The 15,493-nt window shown below is 34.0% G+C and overlaps 1 protein-coding gene across 3 annotated transcripts in view; it reads left to right on the top strand.

The window, feature by feature from the left end:
- Positions 1–15,493, top strand: part of GRIK2 (glutamate ionotropic receptor kainate type subunit 2) — a 358,136-nt gene that overhangs the window by 123,632 nt on the left and 219,011 nt on the right. The gene's annotated exons all lie outside the window — the stretch shown is intronic.

Raw genomic sequence — 15,493 nt, 5'->3', positions numbered from 1 at the left:
TAAARTGTTGGACTACGGGCAGATATATTCACATAAACAGAGAGGGAAAAAGGGTGTCAATACTCAAATTTCTTAATWTAAGAAATCTTAACTAATTTACAAGAATTTTGCCGGTGAGGCAGTGTATAACAAATAATGTGGATTTATTAGCATAAGTATTCTCATGAGTACGCTTCAGTTGCTGAGTTCTGTGTGTTTGAGCTCACAGGTGTCAATAAATTGGTCACACTGTCTCTGTGTTTTCTGGAGTGTCTTAACTGTTGCTAACAGCTATGTCTATGTCTTTTGATTTTACTTAAAACTTAAACTTGGAAGAAAAATATGGTAACTTGAAAGATACGCTAGTGTGCCCAGTGTAACCAAAATACTAAGTTCTGCTGCTTCTGGTGTTGATTCAGTTAGAAAACAGATKCCATATTTGTTTGGAATTTTAGGATCTGCTTTTTCAGATAGAATTGAAGGAATCCTGGTTTCAGCTCATAGCAATWGGAGCAAAAGAAAGTTTGGAGTCTTGTTTTGTAGATGAATTGCAAGAGTCAAAAGTCAACTCCTGACTTCCCAGCAGAAATATACCAGTTTGTTACATTTCCCTTAGCCACCCTAAAATTTGTTTTGCTCTTCTGTTTTCTCTTGACAGTGGTATCTTTGAAAAATGCTRTAAAACTTACATTTCATTTGAGTTCTAGTGGTGGTCAGAAATAAGGCCTTGGTTAAGAGGAAAATATCCCTGAAATAGAAGATACAGGGAAGGTACTTGGCCAAAGAAGAAACATTTAATCTTATTGGAAATGCTGCTAACTTCTTCCATGCCGGTTGATCCGTCATTGTCAGGAAAAGAGCACAGTGAACCTCAAATTCTTCTCATGGTTCATTGAGCTGGAAAGCTGTTGATGTGCTCATTACATGATGATACTATCTATCCAAATCTGAAAAAAAAAAAAAAAGATCAAGAAACAATGTGAGGCTATCTGTAGGGAAGACTAACTGCTAGATAAACAGCAGTTACTAGAGCAGGACAGGGCACCTGTTTGCTGTTCCAGCTCAGATAAAATGCATGCATAGCTACCAAAAGGTCAGGAGGGAGCAGAAATGGCAGTGCATGAAAGTCTTTATAAATGATTTTTTTCATCCTTTTAAAAAAATGTAAGTGAAATTTAGGGGCYGCCTCCCTTAAAGTTTGTTGGCTAATGTTACCAAAAGTCTCAGGTAATCAAACTTTTGATTTAAAGTTTAGCTTTACAGACTTAAGGCAAGCAATATGTAACTTGTTTATTTGTTTTCCCTATTTTATTTATTTTTTTTTTATATYATTGTTCTAAAATAGGAAAGGAAGTTAAGCCTCAAATTTTAACCATATGGTGATAGCAAAACGTAATTTGGAGTCACACACTTATTGACTTAGGTTTACATGAACTGGAAATACTTCACCTTCATTAAAATGATCTTGGAGGTTATTTTTTCAGGAACAGGTTACCTCTTAATCAGTTTAGTTAAAAAATTCATGTGTTTTAATACTTTGAAGCAGCTTTGTTCAATAATTTCAAGTCATTATCTTCCCTCCAAAAAAATTACCCCCCAAAATTTCATTTTTAATGGTCTCTCCATATCTGGAGATATGTTGTTCACAGCTTGATAGAACTGATCTCATAAAGCATGTTTTGAAGCCAGGACATCAATACAAATGGGAATGAAGAGGAAAAAGAAGTTTTTCTTTTATATATTAGGATCTACTTGCTCTACTTATGACTRCAGTTAATATTTAAGAGAGAAAAAAACCCAAACAAACTCTTTTAGAATATATTTCAAATAGATTACACTATGAATTAGTAGACTCAGTTGTTTAGTCTATTTGAAAAGCATAAAGAATTATTCCAGATATATTTGCTTTAAAATAATATTTTTTTTCTGGAGTGGCCAGGCCCTTCATATTATGATATTAGTTGTTCCCATGGATAAACAGTAACCTCAGCTACAACTTTTTTTTTTTTTTTTTTTTTTTTTTTTTTGGCGTTTGCTGTCAGTGAATTTAAATTATACATTTTTAAGACTGTCAGCTTCTCTTTGTTAGTAGCATCTCTATGGATTATTCTAGGATTTCAAAAGCAAAGGACACTGCTGGGAAGTCCACAGCATCATTTGCCTTTGAAGTACATATAGCAACAACTCTTAGCAATGAGAAACTATCAATCTTAAAGCAGATTTTGTATTTGTTAGCGTTCAAGTGCAAACTGGTGGGTTTGAGACAGGGGGAGAGGAACCTTTTGAAAGGAAGCAGTTGCTTGACCTGAGGAAGAGGTTCCCTGTTGCCATAGGATAAGACAAATATTCAGTTGTGAGTCTAGGAATGGAGCTAAATATGAAGTTTCAACTAAATTTAGAAGCTGTGTTGCATGACTGTTCCATTTTAGACTTAATTTCAAATTCATTAAAATGAAGGCAATGAAGATGAAAAATTTATCACTGTTTATGTCCATTCCTTCCATTTGATCAGTGATTCCCTAGTGTAAGATGGATCTAATTCTCCCTCTGCTTTTTTTTTTTCTCTTTTAATCACCCACATTTTACAGTAKTTTATTGAATGATTGTTTAGGATGATAACATATTCCTTTTTTATGATGATTTTAGAGCTATGATTTTTTAGCTATGAATTTCCTTTATCTGAATGGACAATTTCCCAAAGGGCATCCTGGTCAAGACAATAATATGTTGGTATAGAAGCTACAGTGATAATTTAATTGCTAAAGCTAATATTTTTATTTAGAGGGTTGGATTTGCTTTATGTATTTCTATTATTTTTATAGACATGAATGCAAGGAGAGTTGATATTTTTATTGCAAAGAGGAAGAAAAGGAATAACTCATGCAWAAACTAGGCCTGGATGCTTCTCCAATAAATGATAAGGGGTTACCCATATGCCAAAGTCTTGCAAGATTGTAGGTTGACTCTTAAGGAAAATATTATTTCCTGTATTTATTTAATTATTGATATTTCAAATTTTTTTTTATATCCCTAAATGTTAGGGCTCAGTTTTATGAATTCTCTAAGGAATTGTTAAAGTTTTGTAATAATTAAGGAGAGATATCTCATCTCTTCCAAAGCATTCTAAAAAAAAAAAAAAAATTATGTCCATGTTCTTCATTCCTTTAGTATGGGATATGTATTCTAGAGTAAAAACAAATGGTGAAAGCTGTGTGACAATTGGACACTGCAGTCAGCAAAAGCCCAAGTTAACTCCAGTGTCGCTCCCTGATATATGCTGGAGACCAAACACCCAAGTGCCCACTTCAGCTGCCCCTGGACAGCGTCATCGTGTCCAACCCTATGCAATCTCCTTGTTTCTGTCTTGTATGAAGGAAAACAATTTATKTGACTGATCCACAGTGCAAATGCAGTCTTCCTTGCCATTTGTGCCTTTCAATCCTTACAGTAGCTGACTTCAAAGCATTAACACGAGATGTCCATGCCTGTGGAGATGGACTGTAACTAAATTATGTTTAAGGTCCCTTCCAACCCAAAGTATTTTATGATTTTGTGAGATGTGTAAAATAGATATTTGCATTTGGTCTTGATCTAATTTGATTTGAGATATTGAGTGATATGAAGATGGTATAGGGGAAGTCAGTGCTTGTTTAGAGTCCAATTTGAAATAAGAGAGAAAATTTGGAATCCCAGTCTCTCTTTGTAGCAATCTAAGAGTTTATTACTAAGAACAACCATTAGTGTGTTGTGTCCTTCATCAGAGAATTCTCCCAATATTCTCAGTAGAGGAATGGTTGTACATCTTGCTCCTAATTTGAGAAAAGATGTAAGTTGTTTTTAATGCACTATGGGAAACAGCCAGACCCTGCCTCAAGCTTTACAATGCAGAAATGGCTGAGCCAGAGATGAGTCTGTGCAGCCCAGCTATTGCTCCTCATGTCAGCCTGAGCCTCAGGAAACTGGGCTGTTCTGTGCTGATCAGACCTGCCTCATGTTCARGAGTCTGCAGGGAGGAATGCAGGATGACTTGCCACTGGAGAAAATAGAGGTTTTGCCATGCTGGAATAACTACAGAGAAACTTCTAGAGGGATATGATCAATTACAGTGGAGTGAGCAAAGATCAGGTTGAGTGCAGTGTAATAAGGAAGACTCAAGACTATACAAATAAGAGGAAGTAGGTGAATAAACTGCAAAGGTTAATTCTACCTTGTCTCACTAAGAGATGAAGTTTTTACAGTGGGGATGGGGTAATAGAAATAAAAATGAACATAGAATGGACAAAGGTTTTAATATTACAATAAAGCCTCTGCCGTGGTAGTATTTCATGGAGTAGGTACTGTGGTACTAAGTAGATGAGTCTTTTCTTTCAGGGAATTAGAAATGTTTGAGTCCTTTTTTTTGTGCATCTCTGTTTTAAAAGTACTGCACTCASTTTTATTATYTKAAATATTTTTTTYCTTTGCATTAAATAATGKATAYTTTCTRCTTCCTTCTATGWTTTRRTTTCTCCYTTTTTTTAATCWCTCAAGACTTTTTAAAATACAGTCCATCTGTTGTACAGGCAAAAATTAGTGATGAGGCTCTAAAACACTTTTCTTGCTAAACAAGATAACTATTGCTTCCTTTGATATTTTTAAATGGCAAAGTATGTTCCTTTTAATGAAGATTTCATGTTAAAAAAAAACAAATAAAAAAACAAACAAAGCACCAGCAAACCAAAAAAATCCAACCAACCCCCCCAAAAAAACAAAACCAAAAAACCTCCTAGCAGGATGTCGTGAGAGGCTGGTTGCTTTTTTACCCCTTAGAGTAATTTATGGTTTCTTCATTAATTAAATACCACTAAACTGTCCCTGGACACTAATTAAGTCCTTTCAGATTTACAGATTTGCTACAGTCAATTGTCTTTAAGAAAGAAAAGTGGAAAAATGACAATATGTTCACCAGCTACATGTCCTAATGGATTTAATTGGTCTCAGAACAGTAACTTAATTTCAAGGACATATTCTAATCTCTGTGCTAAAGAAAACAGACTAGACAAACTCTAAATAAGTATGTGAATCTAAGACAATTTAAAAAAAAAAGAAAAAAATTACATTAATATTTAGATGACAGGGCTTTTAAATTATAGTGGCACTTGTATATATATCAATATATTGATACTTTTATATATCAACAGAACAAGTTGATATAAACAAGGTTCTGAGTATTTTTTCTTAATTAACTTTTGTTTTGGTCTTGGGTGAATGAGTATAAACACCAAAAATCTGTTACATCTGTGAACAGAAGCCAAAGGAAAAGCTGAAAAAAATTATTTCAGAAATAAAAATGTTTTGCGTTGGTCTTTACTACTGAATCCTGTGCTTTAACTGAAATGAAGGAAGTAGAAAGATGTCATTTTGTTGATATTTTCACTCTAGTATACAGATAACATTGATTTGTAATAAAATGACATTTTTTTTCTTGGAATTAGCATTAAAATTCCCATTATATAATTACCACTGTATTTAGTGTTATTTTGGCCCCACCTTGAGTTTTGTGCACAGTTCTGGCTGCCACAATTAAAAAAATTTATTAAAGTAGCTGAATGTGCCCAGATGAGGGCAACAAAGCTGGTAAAAGGGCTRGAAGGCATGAMRTCCWKTGAGSACTTTGGGYTTKTCTAGTTTGGAGAAAAAGAGCTTGAGGGATGACCTCATTGCTCTCTGCAAMTTCCTGAGGAGGGGAAGTAGAGAGAGAAGTGTGAATCTCTTCTTTCTGATATCCAGTGACAGAACACCTGGGAATGGCTCAAAGTTGCATCAGGGGAGGCTCAGACTTATTAGGAAATACATATTAATTAAGAAGTTGGTCAAACAYTGTAACAGACTTGCTAGAGAGGTGGTTTATGCTGCCAAGCCTGTCAGTGTTTGAGAGGCCTTTGGCTAATGACTTTAGCTTGCTTTAACTTGTTCAGCCCTGATTTGGTCCATCAGTTGGACAAGATTATGGTTGTAGGTACCTTCCAACTCAATTATTCTATTCTATTTTTCATGCAGCTTGTTTCCAGATATCTCACGTCTTGTAGTTTATTGTGCTTGGGGTTTTTTTCCCCTTCTTTTTCTCCTGTACTTCTACTACTGAAGACCAGTCACTTTTGTAACTAAAATAATTTTAAACTAAGGGAAGTTAATTATGTTGTGGGTGACGTGGATGTGGGGTAATGGCAGGCAGGCAATATCATTAAAGGATTAAGGAGAAAAAGCTTCTAAGTGATTCAAAATAAATTTTGGCTAGGGAGAAAATTTCTCTTTGAGGAGAATATGCACAGTGCACTGTAAAGACAAGAAAAGGTGTTTAAGGTACTTAAGAGAGCAAGCAACTGAGAAGACAAAGAAAATGAGTTCGTCTGAAAAGGTCTGCTTATCTCTGCTTCTATATAAATGAATTAAGTAAAGTTTCAATTTATGTGAAAAGTTGTTTATAAATACATCTATATGACAGCGGTCTATTCAGAGAGAAGGAGATTGAGGAGATTGAGATTGAGGGAGTTGAGAATGTTGTACTTGAAGGTTYGAAACTGATATAGTAACAGTGCATTTCACCCCAATTTAGAAGACAAGACTTCAATCTTGGTGATCTATAACAGAAACTCATAAACTGACATGGTTGGCATGTAGTAGAATATTTTCAGGCTTGAAATTTTGATATTTTTGAAGGGCAAAGTTTGTTCAAGGATAGATGACAGGCAGAAATAAGTTGAGATTTCTCAGAGATAATCTGGGGTGCTCAGTCCACAATACAGTAGGAGGCATTTGGTAGGAGCAGATGAAAGAAAGCACAAAGGAATATTGTTATTGTGATTTACATTGCTGCAGACCAAGATTCAAAACAATAACTAAGCCATTAAAATTAAACAGAAAAGCCTTTTTCTCCCTATCCTTTCTAGAATAATCTAACAAAAGGAACCAAAGGCAGTGTTTTCATATCAACAAGTATCTCAAACTAGGTTTGAGGACTTTCCAAGAAAGGAGAGACAGACACAGCTCTTTCAACAGTCTTAGAAAGAGGTTATAATTTTTTTTTTAATATTTTAATACTGAAAATTCCRAGTGTCCCTGTATGAGAGCTTCTTGTCATATTTCTGATACTGAATCAATGCTTGGGAATGAAAAATAATGGTTTATCATTWTGAATGTGCAAATCATCAAAATGTAAACAGAATTCAAGAAAATGTGATTCTTAAGTTGTCCAGTGTACAGCCAGATGTTSGACTTCAATGATCCTTTTGGGTCCCTTCCAACTGAGAATATTCATGATTCTATGACAATTAAGTGAATATTGTTAAAGCTGTAATTTCTCCCAACAGAATTAGCTAGATCCTGAAACAAAGGGTAAATAACACCAAACACGTTAAAAAGAAGCAACAATTATCAAGGGACATAAGTTTTCAAATCATTGGAGCAAGACACTTATGAAAAAAATTAAAATTAAGTGATCTTCAGTCTGCTAATAATTAGCTTTTGGGAACATATTGATGGTATACAAAGTTCGAGTAGTTTTTGGGAAAGGTAGGCAAGCTTCTATTGATCCCAGCTTTGATGCTGTCCAAATTTTGAAGTATATTTATCCTGTTATTTTATGTTCAAATAACATCTAAATAATTCTGTTCCTAATATCTTCCTTCATGACTTGGAACCTGCTTAAAATTGGGTAGAATAAAGTGAAGTTTTAGTGCGAATTTATTTGTGGGGTTTTGTTTTCTTGGTTTTAGTTTGTTTTCATTACTGTTGGTTTGGTTTCTTTATTTTGTTTTGTTTTGTTGGTTTGTGGGGATTTTTTTTTTTGTTTGTTTGTGCTTTTTGTTGTTGGGGTTCTTTTGTTTGGGTTTTTTGGTTTGTTTGTTTGTTTGTTTTTAATAGACCAGTTAACTCAATTTTTATTCCTTGAAAAAAATCCAACCCTGTTTACTTGTAAACACTAAAAATGTCTCAAAGTGTTAAATTTGACTAACTTGAAGGTTGCCTTTATCAAGAGCAAACAATATAAAACTTCCTCCTTTGCCAGGTCGATGTGCCTTGTGGGCAAGGAGGAAAAACAGTTAAGTGATAAATATTGAGTTAAGAAGGCCAAACTGTTCAAGGTGACATTCATATGTGCAAATTAGAGCAATAGATCTTTATGCAACTGTTGCCAAATGGATATAAACAAAGAATAATAAATGTAAATAGATTGGTTACAACTTACTGAAAAGACAGACTTGCAAGGCTCATTTTCTGGTATAAAGAGTTTATAWATCACATATGCAGGTGGCAATCTCAAAAGTTAGAATACTCTTGAAAATATAATTAAAGTGTTTCAAGAGTTCTCTCTTAAGTGTAAGACKTGGTCACATTGTGGATAAGCCAACAATGGCATTATGAGAAAGAAAGCATAACACTGAACTCAGGTATCTGACCTGGAATTTAATGCGTAAGAAATTCCCAGGTAATTAAAATTTAATCTTCATTAAAGAAAGTATCACATTTTATTACATGTTTTTTGGAGCAGATCTCAAGAATAATGAGGGTTCTTGGGATCAGAGGTTGAGGAAAATATGAGCTGGCAGGAGAGGACTGAAATGTTRCTTGAGCATAGGGGAAGTGGACAAAAAAAGGCTTGCAAAATGAAACAAATAAACTATCCTTTATRCTAACGCGAATAGACATATGTTCAAAAATTCTAGCAGAAAGGATTCAACTAGGAGTGTTCAAGCTAGGAACAAAATAACAGGTGTCCTTGAAAGCATATGGAAACTCCACCTTAAGAGGTTGGTGGTTTGTTGTTGTTTTCTCTGGGTATTGCTGGTTTTTTATTTATTTTTTTCTTTTTCTTTTTTATTTTTTTTTTTNTTTTTTTTTTTATTTTATTTATTTATTTTTTTTTTCAAAATCAATGTTTTCATACTGCTTTTCCTATACAGAACAGAAAAAGAAAAGAGGTGTAAGGGTTACCTTCAAAGGTCTCTAGAAGGACTATTACGTACCACTGGTGCCGACTAATGTCTCTATCAAATGTGCAGAAATATTAAATTTAAAATGAATGTTAATTTACTCTGCTGACACTGACAGTGATTTGTAAAACTGTGTCTATATTTATATTATGTATAGATGAAAACTGTGTCTGTGAGTAATTTGTATATTTATACTGTTTTGACGTGTGCAGTTCTAACTAGCATTTATTCTGGTTTTATGATGCAGAATCCACAGCACTGGTTGCTCACGAAGGGCTAGGTGGCTAACTTTTCTGCAAATAAAGGAATTTGCATATAAATCATATCAAAGATAGAGAGTGGGGTGGGATAGCTTAGCACAGAATGTTAAATGAAACTATGCTTGTTCATTTCTAATTGGTGCATTATCATTTAATAATCAGTTCTTCTGTGGTGCTTTAGTGGAATGAATGGAATGAGTATTTAAAGGACGGTTATATTTGCCAATGTGAACAAAGCAGGCTTGACGCTTCCCATGCATACAAGCTAGAAAGGCATGCAGTTCTGTTCCACATCTGTTCAGTCACCAGTTCAGAGAGGTTACAGCATTTGTAATACTTTTCTTGAATATTTTTATTGAAGACAACAGATTTTTAAGCCTTCTTTAATGAATTCAAATTTGGTAAAATTACAATAATTAATAGCACTAATAATTTGGACAATGAAGAAATATTATCCTGGCTGATTACATATTCCACAGTGTCTTTTAAATACAGAGTGTTTCAAGTGCTGTGCATAGTAATTTCAAGTGAAAATACAATTTGTAGTTATGTCCTAAACTTAATCGTGTTGTTTAGATGTAGCTGGTTATACAGTTTGGTGTATTTCTTTTTAAGACAGTTATTGCACCATTTATTCATAATAAAGTTCAGAAATATTTTTCCAGTGCTGTATGAATATATCAGCAGTATGGAGGATGTTGTGAAGTTAAATTTTTTAGCTTTCACACACTTTTAGTCTTTATGCAGTTTGAATGTTAACAATTTAGCTAGTTGTCTGAAGAGAATAAGTTAAATTCAGTTATTCTTTATTGGTAAACGGATGTGTAATTGTTCTTTGAGAATAATTCTATATACGATTTTAATTAATTTTTTGAAAAGCAAAGTAAATATTAACAAGTTAACAAAAAGCATGATTCTAGCCCGTCTATCAGGAAAACATACGGTGGAGCCCTCATTCATATTCTGGCCAATAATTGAATGTGAACTTGCTGCAATAAGACTTGTTATAACAAAACCAAATCTATGGGTCCAAAACAAATAAATTTTAAAAATCCATAAGGCGCTTTATAGTATTTTTCTATAAGCCTAAGGAACAGTGGTGGAGGTAATATTTCTATAGTTTATAACAACGAACATGTTTAAAATAGTGCTTTTATTGTTTTGCTTTTGTGGGTTTGAATAAATTTAAGAATTTGKATTTTACAGAAAATTGCCTATCGGGAATTTATGATCAAAAGAATAGTTTATTTCATGAAGAATGAAAAGATTTCTATTAATTTCAAACACAGAAATATGTGATAGGAAAACTAAGTGAAAAATTAAAAGAGGGAAGCTAAGACAAGATCAGTTTCAYGTCTTGCATGGGGCATACATTTAAGATTTATCCAAACTTAAGTACACTTTTGCACCTATTTCAGTATTACATATTTTGTTCTCTGGTTGGAGGAACACTGAAATATATTTCAAATGTCAGTCCCTTTGTGAATTGCTCTGCATCACTCTCTTCAAACATTATTGTCTTAATTAATTTCAGCTTCAATTTCAGAGTTCTCTTGCACTCTTACCAATTTTTTTTTTTTTAGCAAAAAATAGAACTGCTTTTGTTTCCAAGAATAAATGTGCTAAGCTAGTGCAAATTCCAGTTCATGATGTTCATTTATGTGTCTTTTCAAGCCAAGTCCATTTTTATTTATAGTGGACAGTGGGTTTTATTTAGCTTTGTATAGTTATACTTCTGTGGTATGTCCAGGAATTGCTAACTTGTTCYACTGTGTCTTTTATCATCGATTCTGACAACTCTGACAAAATATTTTGTCCTTTGACTGTAGCATATCCTTTTTTTTTTCCTTCTTCACCCTCATTATACTGCACTGCTCATAGATCAGCCACTTGAGAGTTCATATTTCATACAATTAAGATAATTATTTTGAAGTGCCCAGGACTGGTAATTCTTATTGGTGTCACCATCCTCATACTGAATCAATGATAAAACTTCATGAAAATGTTAAAAAAAATGTTTAGAAAACAGAACAACAACAGCATTTCAAATCAGGCACATCATAATAGAGAATTTGACATATATAAATGTCAAATGTAGTTGGACACTAGAAAAACATGGCAAATCTATTATATTAATAGGTCATAATGTTGTCTTAATTTTAGAGCGTTTCCTTCAATTATGTTATTTCTTACATTTTCACACACTAGATGCAAAGGTGAGGAAAGGCTGGACAGGACTGTTTGTTGAGGTTTTTTTTTTTTTTTTTTTTTTTTTTTTTTTTTTTTTTTTTTTTTTTCCTATTTGCTGCATGCTGCAGCTACTAAGTACTTTTAGGTGATATGAAATAAAGTTTTCTTCTTCTTGGTATGGTGATCTTCAATGTCAAAACTGTTCCATGAGCTGAAGGTCTTTTCTGAACTTTGGTAGCACATTGGTTGTCTCTTGTGGAACTGCGTGGGATGGGGTAGAGGGCTTTTTTTTCGGTGCAGTACTGCAAAGCCTTTATTAGGAAAGAATTGTTACTGGAAATAAGCTGAATTGGGATTGGCTGTTTGCAGTTAACTATGAAAGATGTTCACACCCATGCTCTGACGTGCTTGCTTAGCATATTTAAGGAAAACAATAAAGCTGATTATTGCCTTGCTCTTCAATTACAGCTGGTTGTGCTGAAACAGCAGTACAATGGATTTCACATTCTGATGCTAAGACCCAAGGCATAGCAAAATTAAGTGATATGCACAGTACCAGAATAGAAATTTTGACTGTCTATGGAGTTAAACCTGGATCCATGGTTTTCTTGGTTGGTGATATTTTTTTTTCCAGCCTGAATATGTGGTGTTTTATTATTCACAAATTCAATATTAGTCATGAATATAATTTTAAACACTTCTGYTTTCCTGCAGTAAGTAATTGTTTCAAAATTATTTTCTTTTTTAGTCTAAAAGAAAGGGGCAGTTGGGATTTTAGTTGGGTTTTTCTTTCCCTAGCCTAGTCTAGACACTTTTATATCTTTCACAAAAATGAGGTTTSTATTTCAAATGCATATATACACCTGCACACGTCTAATTAAAAATGTAGTTCTGCCATTTTGTTTGTTTGTTTTTAATATCTGAATTCTCAGATATTGAGAATGTCTGGAAGTGTTCAAAGAAACAACTGCACATGGCTCTTAGTGACATATCCTAGAACTTTTTTCCATAAAGACACCATTGCTACTGCATCTAAATAGGATTAAATATAATATAGGATTAATAAATAATAATTAATTAATTATATAATTTAATTATTAATTAAATATAATAATAGGATTAAATATAATATAACATAATATAATATAATAAATATAAATTAAAATATATAATAAATATTTACTATATAATAAATATATATAAGTAATAAAGAAAATAAATATAATATAATAAATATAATTGATCATTTTAAAGATATTTTACCCTGTTAGAATTGGGTGAAATTACCTCAATGTAGTAAAAAAGCTTAATAAGTATGAAAGGTCTATCAAGCTGCCTTTTTCCTTCATCTGTGCTCTATGTGCTTTTCTAATGGTGTTGCTGTATCAGATATACAGCATAAAGAACACAGAAAAGCCCACTGTTCAAGAACCCCTGCTARCCAGTGCAATTTCTTTTTAATCCTTTCACTAGAGATATTTTTTTTTTTTGTTGAGGATGATAAAGCTAACCTTTAGAGTTCATGGATAATCTCCGCGAGTCATTTAACAGCAATGAACTGTCCCAGTTGATGTGAAGCTTTCTATCAGTGCCAGTAAGGCAGCATTCTSCTCCCTCCTACCCATACCCCTTTCAAAGCCCAACACACAATGAGATTTTTCTGAGACATAACCAGAAAAACTGGGCAGGGGACTGTCAGGAAAGAAGAGTGCAGAGAGGTGTGAGAAGAAACAACTTGCTAAAAGTAGAGAGACTATTCTGGTGGCTCTGCAAAGCAATATATTATTAGTTTTGAAATTTTAGATGTTGTGAAGATAAGGAGTAGCCTTTAAAAGAGCATTAGTGTTTTTGTACAGAAAAAGRTTCATGTGTTCAGCCTATTGCAAAGTGCACTTGCTTGCATTCTTCCTGTGCAGCACAAAGGCAGCATTAATGGAAATGATAAATAGTTTGATGAGCAGGCCAGGTGGCGTAGCAATGGCCCGCAAGACTGCTGGGCTGGAGACAGGTTTTAAAACAAACTTGGGGCTCTTGCTTCCTGGACTGGTTGAAGTTGAACATGTCGAGGAGGTGATGTGATTGATCTCTTTGGAGGAAGATGCCAGCTGGAGAGCTCACAAACTGCTCCTTCAGGATTCTCCTTAAAGATGAATTGATGGCAGCTTCTGAAAAGAGTTACTCACACCGCACTCTTCCCGGCCATTCAGAGGTAGGGCTCTATCACAGTGGCTGCTAAAAGAAGGAATTGAGAGTTTAAAGGGACAGGAAAAAGGTGTCCCTGGTGAAAGAAAATGCAGGAAGTACATTCCCAAAATGCAGCTATTATTTCTATACTGTTGTAAAATAGATTTTTTTAGAAGCTTATACACACAAATGATTGTATTCTGTTTGCTTTGGGGGTTTTTGTTGGTGGTTTTTTTTTTTTTTYCCCTTTTTGCATTACACTGGGGTATTGTAAATCCAAATAAAATAAGTGGTCACTTTTTCATCTGAGGCCTGCAATTCATGTTATATTTTTAATCAATTATTTAAAAAATATCCTAGACAATATTCAATTAAAAATATTCTAGATCTCAAAATCATGGTGAAGAAAGGAGTTGTTTTGTCTTCRTCTTCATAGTCCTTGTAGTTCCTGAATTATATTCCTCCCTTCATTGGAGGTTCTGATACCTCCTTCTGATAAGCTACATACATGTCCTTTYGTAATTGTCCCTTGCTGATTCAGAAACTTGCATTTCTCAGTACATGACAGCTTTTAATTTTGGTCCTGCCTAACCAGCTTGATATGACATTTCCTCTAATATCAGAAAACAGAAATGAAACTTTGGGATTAACAGTAGCTCAGAAATCTTATTGTATAAATATGTTTGTTTGACCTAAAACCACTCTGGCCCTTACCAATATGAACAGAGAGTAGAAGGGTAGAAATTGAGTCCCACAGACAAATTGCACACAGTAGGAACAAGCAATCTTTGAATCACAGGAATCTCAATCAATCAAATGAGGGAAGTGAAAAAATAGAATAAATTTTGTTAACATCTAAAAATTAAAGGAAACAGTTAATTTGCTTGACTTCAACTTTTGTATTCAAGATTATATGTTAAAGAGACTAAATAAGGTAGAGCTCATTTTTTGTTATGCCAAGGAATTAGTTTTACTGTAAAAAGCCTTTAACATATGATGTCTGATAGCTGTGAAAAACTGAACTCCAAACAGATTGTTACTATAAGGAGAGTGGCACAATTTATTCATACCATACATGGATTGCCTGGTTACTTCTCAAATGTGTGATGTTTTGCTCGCCTCAAAGTTTTTCTTGGCCATTGCTACTGCAGAAACTACTCCTGGAGAAGCCAGGCTGTTAGGATGTTCAGAGGSAGAGATCAGTGGCAACCAGGAGTTGGGAAGCAGTTATTGTCCATAGATGAACCCAAGTGCTGGAGTTTACATGTAGGACCTTGTTCTTTTAGTTTCTATCTTTCCAGTGCTTAATTTTTAATTTGGGTACAAATAATGACCCACCTTTCAATGTTTAATCTAGAAAAAMTTTTGTTTGTGTATGGTGGTGTTTTTGTTTGTTTCTTTTAGATGAGTGATGACATTTTTCTTCAGGAAATTATTTTTGTGGGTTTTACTTTCCAGTAAAACTATTCTTTGCACACATTTTTGAGCACAAGTGCTGCATCCCAAATGGTAAATACAGTGTAGAAGGAAACTTCTAGCCTTTAATTRGTATTTAAACCAGCTGGTTTTTGAAGTGTGATCCAGAATTGGAAAGCCCTTATTTGCTCTCAGTGCATGAATGAGAAACTCCTGCTTCTCAACACTTTTGCAGAGAAAGTTTTGCTCAACACTGTCWGGTATTTTTTGAGGTGAGGTGTTTCCCAGCACCAAGGAGCTGTAGGGTAATTGTGACAGTGGTTTTCCCAGTCATGACACACCTTCACAGTAGCACCCCACACCATGCATTTTCCACAGAGTGGCATGTCTTCACTCCCCTGCAGGTGAGGGGATTTTGTTTTCCAAATTCATCCTGTTGAGAGCCCAGCAAGCTGGAAGTGGTTGAACATATGCTAGGAAAGAATTTATTCC

This window comes from Malurus melanocephalus, unplaced genomic scaffold (genome assembly GCF_030028575.1).
Source record: "Malurus melanocephalus ecotype Western Australia unplaced genomic scaffold, MMel_1.1 scaffold_35, whole genome shotgun sequence".
NCBI lineage: Eukaryota > Metazoa > Chordata > Aves > Passeriformes > Maluridae > Malurus > Malurus melanocephalus.
The sequence above is the reverse complement of the archived record's forward strand: the minus strand, read 5'-3'. Positions and strand labels throughout refer to the sequence as shown.